Raw genomic sequence first — 18,706 nt, 5'->3', positions numbered from 1 at the left:
CTGATATAAGAAGCTATGTGAAAACTGTCCAACTTCAATTTTAATTAAATTCAATGTAATCAACAGTAAGCCTATATTAGATTGTATTAGAAAGGAAAAAACATAACTCAATATAATAAGATTGAAAGAGCAAAACACACACCTTTGGAGTATCCCTGTGCAGTCCCTTTAAAGGCCCATCCTGGTGCTGGCTGTGCTGATATATTAGCAGACTGCGATCCATTATCTCCCAGGGATGATGGTAGAATCAGACCTCAGATGAAGTGGTCCCTGACATGGACTGGCGGAACACTGGTTCATGGCACTGTGCGCACCAGGCCTAGTTATACTCCGTCTGTTTGAGGTACAGTGATTACTGATATTACACACACACTACCTTCACTGCAGGGAATGTGTAAAATCACTATGCAGAAGCAGGTCGCTGCATTAAACACAAGCATATGCTACCAAGGAGTCTTCCCATGATCTTGCACACTGCACTCCAGTAGACTGGGCTTCACCACGCTACACTACTTCATGTTTGCGCGCATTGGGCAGACTGTGCTGGCGCATGGCTCGCGCAGTGCTTCTACATGGGACGAGGGGAGAAGGCCTCTCTCTTAGCTGGATGCTAGGCTAGAGCAAATCAAGGCCTCCTGCAGTCATTGGTGTGAGAGCCCATTTTCACAGTTCACACCCGACCTGCTAATGGCTGATCATTCGTTCACGCTCTCCGTTGATTGTGCAGGCAGGGGGCGCGCTAATGTACCGTACAGAGTGAGGATAATCGGTGAGAGCCATAAGCATACTAATGGTCTGTTGGCCATGAAAACTAAAGTCTGGTAATCTGGGAAGTCTAAGAGCAAGGCCACACACGAGCGTTTAGCCGCAGATTGTATCTATGTAAATGTCCACTGTGTCACCTCCATCAGAGAACCAAAGGAATAAGTCTTTGAGAACTGACTGACCCATTGCTTTCTATCCCTAAAGATCATCTGTTCATCACACTGAAACTGCTGATCCAACAATCTGACTAGAAGACAACTCCAAAAACTCCAGAGCCAACTCGTAAGTTCTGCCAACACTACTGTTTTGAACAAAGTATCAAGACATTTTATGTAGTGTTCTGTGATGTGGGGAGTCTGACACAGTTCAATGCCTCTTCAGGTGTGCAGTCAGAGGCCAGTCTGCAAATAACATTCCTGGTGCAGCCTTTAGTGTAGCTTTGGTGTAGGCTTTCAGATCTAATAGTAAGTAGTAATAGTCCAGCAGTAAAGAGTTCCATATCTGTGATGTTTTTACCAAAAGTTTAAGGCCCCACTCCACAGGTTCTTGTCTTCACACAATTTACACACATAGAGGAGTAGTGCCTTTAAGTTTACCCAAATATTCTTGTATGAGGGAAACAATTATGATAAACTGTTCATTTTGGCTGCCTGTGAGAAACAAAAACACTGAGAAATGTGGAAAAAAACACACTCATGATGTTCAATTAGATATTAAAATATATTTGATTTTTTAATATTTTTATGAATATAACAATGCAGAATTTTGTGCCATAACAAGAAAATCTGAAAATTGTTTCTCCTACCCTGAACTCCTCTCCAAACCACACACTTTTACTCTAATTGCTAATAGACCATGCGATTGAAGAGCCCCAAGCTGATTTGAGTAAAATTTGATTAGTCACAGAGGTGTGTATTTACCACCTTATTACACCATTACTGCTCATAGGACCTCTTCCATCTCTAGTTGACAGACTGTAACAAATTAAATCATTTTTAATCAACAGGCCTTGAGGTTATATTTAACACGCCTCCTTGATGAACTTCACTGTGTGACGCGACAGACTGCAGATGCTCAGTTTTAATTGTAAATTTACATTAAGCGTAATAACATTTAGCAGTGTTTGTGTCTTGCTTTTCTCTTTTCACAGCACATTAGGACAACCTTGTAGAAACAGCTTTTGCAATCACTGTGCATTTTCTGATCCACTTCCCTTTCTTCCCCTGTGGTTGAGACCTCTCTGTCCTCTCATCGTCCTGTTCTGCCAAACATGACAAACTTCCTCAACTTTGCTGGATGATGTCACGAGGGGCGCGTGCTACTGCCGGCTCTGCAGGCGAGAAGGACATAGATAGAGTTGGTGCCAAAGAAGCATAATTAATGCTCTTAATTAGTCCTTCTCTTTACTGCGACTGATAGTCCACTCATAGTCACTTATGGCCCCAGGACTTCTGCCACACACTGTTAGATGCAGTTTGTGTTTGTACTTGTCAGATCTCATGTGATGCTCAGAGTCAGACTCTGGTCACTGCACTTCTCCGGCTCATAGGAAATGTGTTTTTGATAATATTTTACATCATGTTTCAAATTAAATTCTTGCCTTTAAGAAAAATATGCTTACATATGAAGTGGGTTAATTAACAGAAAAATGAACAGCATACACACAACTATTTTATTTAAGAAGTGTCTCACAAACTGTGTATTGCACATTTACACTCACAGTACTTAATTCAAAGGAAACAGGTCCACCTGAGGAAATCTTTGGCACTATTTTGAATTGGAAAAGTAGACCTGTGGTGAGGACACACATGGACAGAGCCAGGGGTGTCCACAGACAACATTTTCTTTGACTCAGGTGTAGCTTTGATTGAGCAGTTGTTATTGAATAAAGTAAAAATAATTGAACTGACGATTTGCACAAGGTCTGGAAACAGGCTGAAAAATTGTTCATAAATTATTTGCCCATTTCTTCTTTGTAACAACTAATTTATGCAACATATTTAATTTTCTTTCTTATTATTTTTAATTATGTATGACTTTATTATATTGTGTGAAAGCAGCTTTTTAGCCTCTTGGTGCAGCTGCTGCCTTCACTTCTACCTCCACCTGGTATGTACAGTTTTCAGACACCCAAGTGACATGGGCAGTTTTTAGAGGGTGAGCACAGCATAATTATGAACCTGAACATTTGTACCAGTGCATTATTAAAACATGTATTTCTCTCAATGAGCTGTATAATATATTAGTTGTAACCAGCAGGGGTCAGTGGTGTACCATTATCTAAGTGTCTCCTCTAAGTATCTTACAATGAAGACATAATTTACAATTTAAATGTCTCTATTATATGAAGGTATATTTATAAAACAGGCACAATCAACTATCATTATTTCTTAGAAAATAACAGATAACTTGTTGGCAAACAGATACAATATTCAGCATTTTGCCCCTAATCAAAATCATTATACTTTCTATAAAAATTATGGCCAAAGAAAAAGGCTTACAACACGAATAACTTAACATGTTCAAGAAAATAACTGCACAGTTTACAGATGAAGGTTTCTTGATCTCTTGTTGGCATCAAATCATCCAACACAAAGAAAGTGTGACACACTTTCTGTGCTTCCAGCCTCAGGCAGAAAGCTAATTAGGAGGGCCCCTGGTTTTATTTACTGTCAGCTCCTGGCACAGGCCTGTGTCCAGTCTGCAGCGCTGAGGCTGTTCAGAGTCTACTTAGGCTAGTGGCAATCTGTTCAGCCAAAGGCACTTGCACTTTTAAATATGTACCAGAGTATTTATTGTTTTGTTCATTTGCTGTGGTCTTGAAGCAAAAATAAATATATAAATAAAAATAAAAAATAACACTCCTATAGCATCAAAGATTTATATTAGATACTCAGTGTAGTATTGGAATAGGTCTGGGCCAGAAAAAAAAAAAAGCTAGTCATCTTTCTCAGTTTAATTAATTGATATTATGATGATTGTATCTGACTTGATCTACAATGGTCCAGTGTGTGTATGTGTGCTGTGCATGTAGTTAAACTGCCAGTGGACGTCCTCTGATGTTGATCAAACAGAACCTGCAGTCTCCCACTGTCCCCGCTCTGATTCGAGGCGCAGCCCAGTGGGACGCTCCTTCCAGGGTTCCAGTGCAGCTCCATTTGCCAGTGACAGCAGTTGTGCGGAGGTGATACACCACAGTGACAGGGGCAGCCTCCCACTGCCCGCTCCACACAATCCCCTCTCCCAGTGGCAGTGCCCCAGCCAGCCCCGCACCTCGCCCACATCAGTCAATAAGCGGCAGGCGGCCACTCACAGCAGCACCTGCACATGTGGACTGAGAGAAAGGAAGTGATAGATGATAGAGGAGTGGAGTGTTTGAGTGCTATCTGAACACAACCCAGTGAGAAGAACTCCTATTATTGTGTCCAACTGTGCTGCACTATAGCTGTTATAGCCAGAGGATGACCCAAGTGACCTGGAGAGGAGGGCGTGGCACACACAGCTGTGGTCACCATCTCACTCACAGTGTAATTAATACACACAATACCGACAAAGTGTGTGTGCACAGAAACACACACGCTGAGGTTCGACTGCTTATTACAACTAAACAGTGAGTTACAGTCTGACAACAGAGAGCTGTGGGTAATTTCCCATCATGCCTCATCAGGAACAGTGGGGGGCCAAGAGCTTCACCACATCAGCTCACACTCGGACCTGGGTAGAAAATTACCATCATTAAACAGTGTATGTGAGGGAGAAAAAGAGAGCCAAAAAAGGAGAGTGGTGATAGATGCAAAATGTCTCATTCTGTCTCAGATTGGACAAAAATATCTAAACAGACAAAAAATAATGTTTGAGATTTTAAATATCATAACTTACATGAAATTATATCCAGTTTTACCTTTTTTGTTTTTTTGTGTTTTTTTACCAAAGTGTATATATATGGACAGTATAGAACAAAATACACAAAAAAATATATATATAACCACAATTTTCTCTCTGAAGACAGATCTATAAAATGATTTCCCCCTGACAAATAAATGACAGAACAGCGTTACCTTCCTTGTTTCTTGGCAAGCCTTTCTCCAGCTCTCATTAGGGAGCTCCTCTGATAGTATTGGATTGAAGTGTGACTGTATTGATCCGCACTGGCCTCAGAGGACTAATGTAATCAGTGCCCTCTGCCTCTGTGGAGCTGCAGGTGGCGGAGGGGAGATTACACACGGACAGGTGGGAGAAGACCCAGACGAGCTTTCATCATCAGTCCTGCAGCACCTATATTTACAGGTACAACTACACCACTGCACAAAATAACAAAGATGAGTTTATTTGTTTTGGTTGGTTTCCTTGAGCACAGATATTTGATGAAATATTGAGGAAATCAGTACTTTCTTTTTAGTGTAGACTCAAGTGTGTGTGTGTTTAAAAACTGATTATTTTACTATTGTGAGATAGAGCGGAAGCAATGGTCATTCACAGTAGATTATAAATGTTGCCTTTCTCTGTTAGTTTTTTTATTTATTTTTCTGTTTGGTTCTAAACTACAAATTGTTGTTAATGTTAATTTTGATATGTATTACTCGCCACCCATCAATCTTTTTGTACTTTACCTACAAATTTACTTTAAAATAATTTATTTCCTACTTGAAGGTACTGGTGTGTCAGATGGGGGACAGATTTCCCTTCAGATAACATTGTATTCTCATAATATATATGGAAAAAGTAATATACAAATGTTGAACCTGATCATTTCTATTGATGGCTAATCCCTAAAACTTGCTATATTCCAACCAAATCTACATTTTAACTTCATGAACTGTAGCTGCTCCGCTTGGAAATAAATATTGTCCTATGAAATGCTGTGATAACATGAAACCAACAGTACAAGCAGACCACAAACCTGAAGAACCATGTGTATTCTCACCATCTTCTTTGCTCTAAACACCGTCATGGAAGTTCACATCTGCACTGGGTTTTGCAGCTTCTCTAGTTCTTAGAGGCACACTGTGTTTCCTGACACTATTTGGCCTCTCAGCTCACGGTTGTCCTGACAGCTCCACTCGGCCCATGGCTATGTTTATGTCCCTCGTCTTTCTATATGTTCCTCAGTGTGAAGTCAAGTATTTAGTCTCTATCCTCTGCCATATGTCTGAACTACCACTACCACTTCACTCTAGCTTGCAGTATCCCAAGTTTTTATTTTATTTTATTGAATTTAATTGAGATATTGACTTTATAATTTCTAACTATCAAATGGGGTATGTACAACTAATCCTCTGCCAGTAAAACCATGTGCTTTAGAGCTGAGTTCAGTCTCCTTAATGTTCAGAAACTTAATATTGAAAGCCATTTGTTATTTGTACACATAGTACACGGTATATTTCAAAGGCAGATGCGCTCTTGTGTTAGTGGTTGTTGGAGGAAAAAGAGAAAGCCTTTGCATGCATGACCCAGTTGGGCTTGTGCCAGTACTGGAAAAGCCCGAAGCCAAAGAGTGTAGACCTGGACTCCCCCATCTCCACTACCCCTTCCATACTCACACTGCAACATACCATCTGGTCCCATTCCTTTTAATAACTGAAACACAGGACAAGATGTAGGCAGCATGGGGCACAGTTTCCCATCATAGGGATATCGGCAGAGCAATAACTAACAATAGGGCTTAGAACAGAGCTGAAAATGCATGGGATAAGGCTTGAGTAGGAGAGGGCATCTTTTTGAAGTTCTCAAATCAGGATGTTCAAATAAGTTGTTCGTCATAGGTTGCCTGCGTGATTTTTCTTCACCTTCTTTTCTTTCCTCTCTTGTATTTCTCCCCCACTGCGTACAGGAGCCAGGCCGACTTTTGATCCTGACATCTGCGTCTTGCAGGAATGTCTGTGCGCTCCCTCTGCCCTCTGATGTAGCTCCAGGAACTAATGGAATGTGAAAGAGACAGACGGGCTTCTGGTCTGAAAAACACTGCCCTCGCTGCATACACGTGTACATGTATATATACGTACTTGTATCCAAGGGGGCACCACACACATCCTCCGTCTACTTCAATACTCATATTTACAGAGCATCTTTGAAAAGTGAAGTGAAACAGGCTGGGACAGGTGGAGAGAGGGATGATAAATGAGTGGTACACCTTCTATGTTTTTGCACAGAGCGATATGTTGCATGGTTTGAGATAGCCTGACCTTTGTGCTATAGTGTACAGGGTTAATCTCACAACTCTTTGGCCGTAGCGCTCCCTCGTTCTATGGGGAGAGTCTGAAGGTCTAAAAGGGTGTTTACAATTCGCTAATCTGACTTCAAAACCAGCTTAACTCCAGGAGACATCAAAGGTGTGCGCGTGATGGCCCCACTGATCCCAGTGAGAGGGGGATGTATGATAGACTGGAAACATAGTGCGAAGGGGCAGGGGAGAAGGGCTGAGAAGGACTGGAGGAAACAGGAGATTTCAAAGACCTTGTGATGACTGTCTCACTTGAGTCAGAAAAAATAAAAACTGCATTATCAGAATGTGAGATTAAAAGTCTTTTTTTTTTAATAGTACTATTTAACTATGTATTTTAATACTATGTATTAAAACAAGGAACAAGTATACCGCTCTTAAAGCAAGGGACTACGTTGGTCCCTAAAATATTAAAAGGAAAAGGTGACAATAGAAAGGACATTTTGTTTGAAATTTCCGAATGACATCAGATGCAATGCAAATATGTTATCACCAGAGATCGTACTGTAAGGCAAGCTCTGTTTATATGAGCTCCCTGCTGTCCTACTATCTATCTAACCCTTTAATGCATTTCTTTCTAAAACTGTTTATACACTGTAGTATATGAGTTTTTATGTCATTATCACAATTACATTTATTCTAGAACTAGACAACACATTTTCATCAGACAAGGCTCCAATAAAATAATAGAGCTTGTATATTTCTCTGCAGCCCAAGTTCATCAATGTAATTTATTATCAGAGATGAGCTTATCTAATTGTTCTGTACAAACATCATTATGATCTGATGTCTCTGTACAGTTTCTAGGAGGTGGACGTGGAGCTCTTTGTCCCACTGCCTCAAACTAATGAAGGAGTGCTCATTTAGACCAGCTTACAGACAGAAGGATACGCGGAAAAGGTAAAATTACCTTGTAATAAATGAACATTAGTGAAAATACATCCAACATTAATTGTCATACAGAGGTCACGGTTCATTAAATTACCATTAAAGAGTTTGACAAAATATATTTGGTGCTCACTGAGGTATGCGGGCTTTGTGAGGTACAATGTATAAATAACAGTAATAACTACAGATGTGTTTCTGGGACTTATTAATATCAGATAAACCATAGAAGCCCATTCTGTTCCGACATTATCAAGGACTGTGGCTATTAACAGATGTATTTTTCCTCCTCCTTGAACACATAGAAATAATGCAAATTATAATAAATTGTCATGTAATGAATAGTCTGAACCAAAATGAGGCCAGTGTGATTTGATGGAGGTGAACTGATTGTGGCAGTAGAGTTAGTTATTCACTGTGTGTGCTGAATACATCTCTATGCAAAGTTCCCCTTTTGTAATATCAAGTTTGTCCCACATTTCTATTGAGCTATCAGGGACGACATGCGCAAGCGCCCCGGGCAAACATCTGCTCACACATGTACACATATGTAGAGCCATGCACACGCTGACATACATGCATACACCCACGGACACTTAGGCAGGAGAAATAAAAACAAAACACAATGGGGAATACAGTGGGAAGCTATTTGATCAAATCTATGATGAAGAAAGGAACAGAAATGTGTCTTCTTCTTTTGTGTATGTGTGCAGGGCAACACGAGACAGGGAGGCTAGGGTGGACAGACAGTGATTCCCCCAGGTGCATGTTGGGTAAGTCTTCAATAATGTGGAGTGACAAGGAACAGAAGGAGCCGATTTCTGCTCATGTCATATCCTCTTTCTCTTCTCGCTTCCTGCTTCTTGTCAACAGGACTTTAAACTGGTGTTTGTTAAATTGGATGTCCGGGTCAAAAGAGGACTTTGTTACATGGGATATGGATGTGTGCAAATGTCCATATTGTCATTTAAATGCAGTTATAAGTTTATTTGTTATTATACTCCTGTAAGTAGAGTTATGAGAGAACAATCACAAAACTGAGTATTTTTGGACATTTTACATTAACCTTATTTAGTTCAAATAATTCAGGTTAAATCTATGTATCAACCATTATTTTAATTATTTTTTATTTTATCATTATTTTATTATTTGGCCACAATAATAATTTTAAAGCTACTGATTTGACAGTTATTAAATCCTTGTCACTTGAAGGACTAAAACAGATATAATATTTTCCAATATAGCCATAAAAAATACATTTTAAGTATATTTTACTACATTAAATTAACCCTAATCAGCTGCAGCATTATGTGTATTGATAATGCTCATTATTGCCGTATTGAAAGGCAAAGCCCCGAAGCTCACAGTACCCAGCCACTCTAGCAGGTTTTAACACCGCCTTTCCAGGAAGCCCCAGATGAGTAGCATGCCCCTGGACATCTCCGCTAATCACTCATCCCTAAACAAGCACTTTCTAAATGACCTTAGAGAGAAGCAAATAAACCAAACACACAGCCAAACAGGGGCCCCAGGCTGCGGAGCAATTTAAAATACCAATTAGGTTTTTTACATGGTCTCCAGCGGTGGAAGGGTGTGTGCATATCCATGTGCGGACAGAGTCAGAAAACCTGTTCGATGTGGGGACAGAAAAGGTCATTCCCTGTCGCAGCGAGTGGAGGTTTTTGTTCTGACTAGTCTGTGTGGTTTTGTTATGACTGTGTTTGTTACAATTGTGAAAGCCTGTGACCTTTGACTGTAAGAAATAGAGGGTTGCATTAATGTCACTGTCAAAAGAGTATTTTCAACCTCTGAGTAGTTGGCTCAAAGTGCTGCTAATTATAATGAGTGTGGATAAATATGGGAGAAATAAGATTGTGTGTAATTGCAAAGGAGGCCTTGGAAAAACATAAACAAATTATTCAAACCAGAGGATAATTTTTTTGAAAACTGCATGGAATTTGACATGATTTTACCAATAATCAAAAACATTGACAGACCACAGTGTTAGCATGTGCATGCTGTTGATGCCATAAGTCTCTGTCTTTTGATATATTTATAATGAAATGCCCTCAGACACACTGGCATAAACACCAGATGGACACTCCCCTTCACCTTTCCCAGTCCCCATGGCAACAGGTCAAAACAGGTCCCACCTGAACGGGCCGTTTCTGGTTCACAGGTGAGGCCCTTCTCTTTATGTACTTGATCTCTTGTACATTGTGGGGTTCTGCAGCTCTGTAGCAGCTAATGGAGCAGGTCAGAATGTGCTGCAGACCAGATGGGTCTGCTCTTACTGTAAAACAAACAGAGATTTTTTCGGTGTTTCTTGACTTGATACATACGGTGCATTTATGTACAATATATTTATGTTAATGCACAGATGGTGCATTATTCACACAATTGATGGTAGCTCTGCAGCCAACTTTGACCAAGAAACACCCAACTTTTCTAATACATTGAGTCATTCTAAAACACCCCCCTAGGTGGCAGTGTTGCCATCCTAATCAGGGTCCAGCTGATTGAGGCTCTGCCAACCAAAACCTTCCGTGTTATTCTCCGCTGTGGCACAGTCTATTCCAACTTATTTTGTGTGATTGTTTTCTGTTGTTAATACACAAGTTTATAATAGTAAAATCTGATTTAAGTTTAAGAATTCTATGTCTTGATGTTTAGTCCTTTCTATCCTTGAAGGTCTGTCCTATATTTATTTAGAAGAAGCAGTTATATTAGTTATGTAGACTGGTCATCACTGTCACTGTAGGAAAAAAAAAAAAAAAAAATTACAGTGATGACAGTAATGACAGTATATATATAGTAGATTTTAATATAGAATTTTTTTCTTCTTATATGTAAAGTACAGCTTTTGGAATGTTTTTCATTACATAAACAATTGGCCTATATGTAATTAGCTGTTGTTATTATTATTACCAATTATGTATATAGTTTTCCTTTTCCATACTGGAGTTGGCTCATAAACTCTCCTAACTCTAGGACAATACATGTGCTGTGATCATACAAACCCAGAATTTGTATGAACATTTGATTTATTTATTTATTATTATTTTTATTATTATTATTTTCTGTCTGCAGCAGGTTGTCTAAGTTTGTATCATATGTTCTCAACTTTGCTAAAACCTGGAACAAAACACAAATTTCATTGATTTGTTAAATGAATTACATTTTAAATTATTATTTAGGAATAAATAAGCAAGAGCAATTGTAAATAAGACAGGAAAAATCTTTTTTAAGTTTTTAATAGCCCTAATTAGTCTTTGAGACTTTGCAGAAGTCCATCTTTTGTGGCTAAAATGAGGAATTATTATTGTCAATTACACTGATTATTGTATACAGAAATGAGAGAAGTGCAAAGTGGGCACTCCCCTACTGTGACTTGGCACCCTTCAGAGACAGTGACTCATGTACACATGTACACATTTGCAACAACAATACCACAGAAACGCATAAAACAGGCTGCCCTATTCACGAGCCCTTTACCCAGCCAAGCACGCACTCTACTATTGTCTGTCAGCAGCAAATGACATTTAGAGATTGAGCCAAGGTTTGGGAAAGGGGAAGAAGTCTCATTTGTTTCCTATGTGGCCATGTGATCACGTTACCAATTTGTAGAAATCATTCAATATAGCTTTTAATCCATTTTAAATTTGTGTGTCCAAATATTATAGTATCCTTTTCTCTCCTGTACTGAGGCTGAACCGTAGCTACTCAGAGGATCTGTCTGACAGCAGTTTGCTCTATGTCATGGTGTGCACTGATTGTCTTATCTACCCATTTATCACAGTTGAATTGGAACCAGCCTTGCCTGAAACCTGCTTTCAGACTTTGTTCGGGTGACTTGGGATGCATGATGCTGCAATTTGAGTTGAAGTCTCTGAAATACGGGATCCATTGCAAATGTACTCGGGGTCTATGTTTTATGCCCTGAAATATATTCAAAATTAAACTGCTATAGTTCTGAATGTAAGATGTGTAGTCTATTGCTCAAACATCGTGTTGTAGCAGACTCTTCTGCCAAATACAGGGCTGTCTGCATATAACTAAATATTTTCCTTATTATGAAATTCTTCTTCTCCAATCAGTATTAGTTTGTATTTTCTTTGGTGAACAAGTGGACAGCAGATCCAGCATCCATAAACCAGTGGATTTGTATTATTAAAGGAAAGCAGAAATAGTGGCTGTGGAGACACCATGTTTTTAGTACAAACCTTTAAAATGCATTGCAGATCTGTTTGCACATAAACGCACCTGTCTTGTGTCAGGAGTAATTCTGCTAAACATAGATATCTACATGCGTTGATGTTGTGACAGGTGCATGATTGAGGTGCTTAAAAGCTCTCTCTCCTCAGCTGTCCCACACGGTCACTCCTCTCTGACATTAGCCACATTAGCTTACTCTTATCTTATGCAATATTTTCTGGTCCCTTTTAATGCACATTTAGCAGGTTTTAACCAAATTGGTATTCATTTTTTGCACAAACCGCAACAGTATTATTGCAAAGAACACTATTATTTAAAAAAAACTTCTGTGTTATTATTATTGCCAGCTAGGTGCACGGCTTCACATGGACATCATCACCTTTTTCTCAAAGACCTTCCCTTTAGGACTGTCTCTAGATCTGTAAAAGATAAACATTAAATATGCAACTGAATCTTCTGCTCGAGCAAGTGTACTGAATCTGTATGAATGGCTAATGCTTTGCTGTGACTGCAAGCAACTGGATTGATCACTCATTACGATATCTGCTCCATTGGCCATTAACACCCGCGAGGAGCCTAACTATGGGTGCCCCATCACACAACAGGGTTAAATTGAGAGTGAAGATGTGAAGTGCGTGTATATGCATGTAGCTATGTGTGCACAGAGGAAGGTCCAAATATGGTCATTAGTACAGCAGTGACAGTGGACGCGTGAGGGGTTGTTCAGGTGCAGCAGTTTAAAATGTACAATAGCCCTATATCAACAGGGATGCTCTCTCTCTATTGCATTCAGCATATCACGCAAGATTTGTCAATATGTATCTCTATTTGTCCAGGTGGTACATGAATAGAACATAATATGTGTGATATAAACGATAGAGATGAGGCACTCAACATGGAAGATGCAAACTGAGAAATTGTGTATGAGTATTTGGGTTTATAATGAATTCCAGTTGGAACTCTTTTTTGATTCTGATTTAAATGAATTGAACAAATTAGCTAATTACTTTAAATGAACCCCCTGAACCAAAAAACAATAATAAGCTATTGGTCCCCTAATTGTATGGTGCTGTGATTATGGTCTGTGCAGCATTATTATATTTCTCTGCTGTGACTTAGATTAAGGAATATTTCAAAGACTGAAGAGTATTTAGGACAAATTTGGTATTAGTAGTAATGGTAGTAGCAGCAAAAGGTAGGCTAGTAGTACTTACAATAATCTACAGGTTTCAGAGGGATGAAGAATTAGCAGCGTTGCCAATACAATTAACAATTCAGAACTATTTAACTGAAACGTATTAATAGAAGGTTGGTGCTGTCAGATGTTCTGCCATGCGTTCAGACCAGTGTTAGTGAAAGTGCTTAATTGTCGAGTAGTTTTAGAATTAGTTTGTGGTTATTTAGAGTATTAGTCAGAGTGTGGTCAGTTTGCATGACTACTTTCTGGTGTCAGTCAAAGACAAAATTCTTCGGTTATGCTCACCCTCTTGATATGATAATATTAGACACGTGGGAGTTGCCTGTTTTTGGTTCTCCTCCTTGCAGAACAACACATGCAAATGGAAGAGTGACTCAAGAGGCCTGTCCACGCCCACTGCCAAAGGGCTGTTGTCAAAAGAAGAGAATTTAATAAAGCCATGCATTGACACCTGCACACTCTGTCTGTCTCTCCCACACACACACACTCGCGCGCACACTCACACGCACCTGCCCGAGTGGAGAAGGGTTTTACCTGAGTTAGCACACAGCACATTGAACATGCCAATCAGGTTGACTGTGCTCACTGCAGCTGCCTCTATCTGTGTGTTGTGTTGACTGCGAGGTGTCTGCATTCCTTTAGAAATGAACTTCGAGATATGCGCACGGCTTTCACACGCCGACACCAGGGACAAATGTCGTGACAAGCCCATCAGTCATTCTTAGTCACTCAAAAACTGATAATAGTTTTAATTGCCCCGTCAAGGGTAATTAATGCTGTACATGGATTTAGTACTGCATTTGGCTATTCCTCAATGTCACTGCTGGTAGAAGTACTGCATCACACTTAATTGATGGTGTTGACAATAGTACTTCTGATTATAACATATTACTATTATTATTATAGATTTTTGAAAGTTATTATAGTAAATGTTAACTTGACTGAGCAGTGAGTTTATTTAAAAAATCAGTTATGCTCGATTGTAATGACTAAATGTTTAACTCATGTATTAACTGATTTACTGGCACATTTATATGATTAACATCCATAATGCAGTTCTATATTGTTTCAAATGAGACTTCTTGGCACATGGTATTATTTACATTTTACATAGTGCCTAAACTTTTGTGGAAATGGGGCTGTATCACATTTAAAGTCAATAATCCAAAAACAATTCACGAGTTGAACTGACGTCTGTCTCAAACCAGGAATTAGAGACGTATATTGTTTGTCTGTGTTTGTTTGATATGAAGATTTGTGATGTGTTGTTGTGGGTCTATTGCCTGTTTACTTCACAGCACTGCTTCTGCAAAGACTCTGTCCAGGGCTCATATGGAGCGAGGGGACCCCTATTCATCTCCTCCCCAATGGGACAGCATCCTCCAGGGGAGCGGGGCGACACGGTCTCTGCCAAGGCGACGGCCAAGTTCTGGGGCTGATAATAGCAGTCGATGGGGGGAACAACCTCAGCAGGCAGCGGGCCAGGCAACTGTCAATCATGCCACCTCCACTTTCCTACCTCCTTGTCCACATGCTTCCTTTTTCCTCATCTCGCCTCCTATATCCTTCACAGTCTGGTGCTGTTTTCCAGATCTTTGTGTTGAGCCGTGATTGGCTGGGGCACTGATGAAGACAACATCATTTGCAGATGTGTAAGTGTTAATAATGCATTTAATGGGTCAGTTAATTAACTATAAGGGAGGAGCTGCACCAAAATGGTAGAACAAATCTAACTCCAGATGAATGACAATTAACATTGTGTGGATTCATTTTATCCAATTAATTGCTACAATGTAATTACCACACTGATAATTAAACAACAATTATTAAAATAAAGTGAACATCTCAAGGTAATTTAAATCTAAATCATTATTCCATCAAGTTTAAATCAGGTTTACATGGGCTGGGACGAGGAACATGACTAACATCAGCATAACATTGAAACTCACTTTGAGTTGAGAGCTCAAGAATTACATATCATAATATCTAATATATGTACAATGACCATTACATCAAGGACTTTACATTTTTAATTGGATGTATGTATTTTCAAAGTCTCAAGTGCACTCATGCACTACTATCACAGTGAAGAAAAGGGAATAATTATAATGAGTAGACCAATTAAAATGGCTTTTTGGTGGCTTGCTTTATTTTAATTGAATCATAAATTCTTGATTATTATGGACTATGAAATCATACACATGTTCTATCTTTATTTTCTGAATCACTGATTTGCTGAGCTTGTCCTCAATAACACGTTCTATTTATGCTACAGTGCCATATGTTATACAGCATTTGTTTGTTTTGTCACCCAGGTCCAGTCAAAGTGGGAGAGGTAACGCTGTTCTTCTAGCTGTGAGCTGTCTATTAATGAGCCATCAGTCCATCAGAGGAGGCCTGTTATGACAACTTCCCCAGGCACAGTGCATCTGTGTGCGTTCAGAGGCCGGGAACTCACAGCCCACAGCTAACACTGAATAATGCACATTTCAAAGGTTTGTTTTTGGTAAATACATGAGCTACAGTATGACATTTTGTGAACATGAGTGACGGAGTGTCAATGTGACGCAGGACACAGGGATAATGTAACTCTATCTGACAGCTGACATGTAAGGAAAGAGAACAATATTCTTTAGGCAAAATATTACTGTAAAAATTCTATTCTTTCTTAATGTCATGGTGCTAGGGTAAGGTATAATTAGTCGACCCTAACTCCTGATTAGAGTCATGGTGTGTGTGTGGCGTGTCTTATTTATAGCAGGTATTTGCGTGTCACATAGTGGTATGGTATAAAAGGAAACCCCAAGACTCATAAAATATATACAACAGCCCATCTTGCTGATTTTCTTATTTGAAACAGTAGCTCACGCATACACACGAACCCAGTGACTCATCTGAGTGCTTGGAAATTGTTGCTGAAATTATGTTTAATAATAGTGTTAATGCAAGAAATTATGATCATTTCTCAGAGTATAGTAGTTCTTCAGCCATTCACATACAAACAGAAGTAACAAAAAGTTTATTTGAGATTTTATTTGGGCTTGGCATGTGCCTCGAAGCTGTAATCCAGGGACCTATCTGTGTCCCTCAGTCGTCCAGGTCTATCATGCAGTTGATGATGGAAAGACATACCATACTTACCGTTTTCTAATTTTTGTCTATAGTAATAAATTTAAAAGCAAATACAACTTTAAAATGAAAAAAGCCAATCTTACAGTTTGCTTGTGATTTTTCAGTGGTCATCAGATAAAAAAATGTAATTTGCGAAATATTCTGACCAGAAAATTGACTCAAATGTGTCAAGTGACTGTTACTCAACACAAATAATGATTTCAAGGAATTAATTACATTGATTTAGTTTGTAATGTGTTCACTGGGCCGCTCTTCCCCTTAGTGCCCCTTTCTCGTCTGTCACCAGAGGTCTGTGAACGCTGTCCCCTCTTCAATCTCACCCAACATTACCAAGAACTCATTTTATCAATCTTTACAAAGTTGCATCTATTGACTAAACCCCAAACATTGCATTTCCTCTTTTAACACAATGGGCTCTAGAACTAGCCAAACTCCCATAATGACCAGCCTCTCGAATGGCCTCATGTGACAGTTCATGTTTCGGCTTCCCTTGGTGTATTACCCTCTACTTCTGGTATTCCCCTTTCAAGTCCCCATTTAACAACAGTGAAAACATCAACAAAAACACAAACAAAAACCTCTCCCAAGCTCCAGGCATGCACAGCCAAACCTGGCATTCTAATTAGTTTTAAAAGTAATTGCTTGAAATGATTAGTTGAGTTGGGCCACTTTCCCTTGTTACCTCTGAATTGGAAATATAATTGCGACAGACAGTAATTGGCCAGCCATAGACTGTTGGGTTATTGTAGTCTGTTGTCATCATTACCAAACCTTGGACACAGTTCAGCTTTTGAACTACAGTGACCGCGGAGAACACAAACACAGGCGCACGCAATGCTCTGATTCCCAATGCCCAGCACTTACATCTATTGCCACTCAGGGCCCCATGCCCCACTACAAGGATCTAAGTCATTTTACCCTTTCATTCTATCCTGTCCAGTCTCTTCCTGTACCTTGGGGGTAAATGAAGCACTATTTTGTGTTGGCGATGGACGTCTTGGGTTAGCTGCTGAAATACTAAGAATAAAGTAATGAATAGATGGATAAATGATCAGTCGTTGCATTGTCTACTTCAATTTTGAGTGCTGTTAGGTTTTAAGGGATTGTTTGATGTTTGGGAGACTCAGGCGTCGAGACAAACAAAAAGTCTAGGTGGGTAACTTTTAATAATGAATAAATAAAGATTCATCAATGTACAAAAAGTACAAAAATGCAAATAAATACTATTATCAAACAAATCAGAATATCTTAATAAATATCTTGACTTGAAGATCTAAAAAGGATGTATCATGTTTTATTTTTTATTCACACTGGACGCTAAACATTGATCGAACAAAGCAAATGAATCACTATTTTGTAATGGCTATAAAAGTCTTGGTTAGCTTCTGAAATAAAGAAAAGAAAATAAGGGATAGATGGAGAAATGATGGGCAGTTGCATCATCTGCTATAATTTGCTGTTAAGTTTTTAAGATTTTTTTTGTTTTTATGTTCATCTAGACAAACTAAATTACAAGGCTACATGGTTACCTCCTGATAGAATAAATATATATAATTTATCAACATACAAGAAGACACAGAAACTACAACAATCAAATTATTTTAAAAAATCTGAATATTGTAAAAAGAAATAAAATAAAAATCTTGACTTGATCTACAGGTATACAGCATGTTTACAACAATATTAACAATGTTAGTGTTTTTTGTTGACCTTTTCCAGATACTAAATACTGATAGAATTGAGTGAATAAAACATCAGTTTGTGGTAGCTATGTTATGTTTTTACTGTTACGCACAAAACGTTTGTGCATTAAACTGAAATAAATGCTAAATAATATTGCATACATGGCCATGCAGTGACTGTATGTGTGCACCCGCTGCCTGTTATTGCCTGGATCAATGCCGCTCTGTTTATGTTTGTTGTGCAAGAGTTTCCTTTGCTAAATTGTGTGGAAGCCCAACAGCCCCCATCAGTAAACCAGGCAGAAAGAGTTGCATATCCTGCCTAAGCCGGGACAAGCCAGGACTGGACACATACACATAATGCATGTGTACCAGTGCCTTATTCTCACTCACTTGCACATAAGCAGCCTCGACTAATTGAATGGCCATTAGGTTGGAAACACATTTGCACGTCTCACAGTGAATAGATGTGCTATTGTACTGACAGATCATTATGGCTTTGGATACTACTTCTCAGCTAATGCATTAACAGTTTTGATAATTTGGCAAAAGGATCATTTGTAGACATTTTAGGATTATTATTGCCATTATTTTAACAGACTTTATTTA

This window comes from Periophthalmus magnuspinnatus, chromosome 3 (assembly GCF_009829125.3).
Source record: "Periophthalmus magnuspinnatus isolate fPerMag1 chromosome 3, fPerMag1.2.pri, whole genome shotgun sequence".
Classification (NCBI taxonomy): Eukaryota; Metazoa; Chordata; class Actinopteri; order Gobiiformes; family Gobiidae; genus Periophthalmus; species Periophthalmus magnuspinnatus.
The sequence above is the reverse complement of the archived record's forward strand: the minus strand, read 5'-3'. Positions refer to the sequence as shown.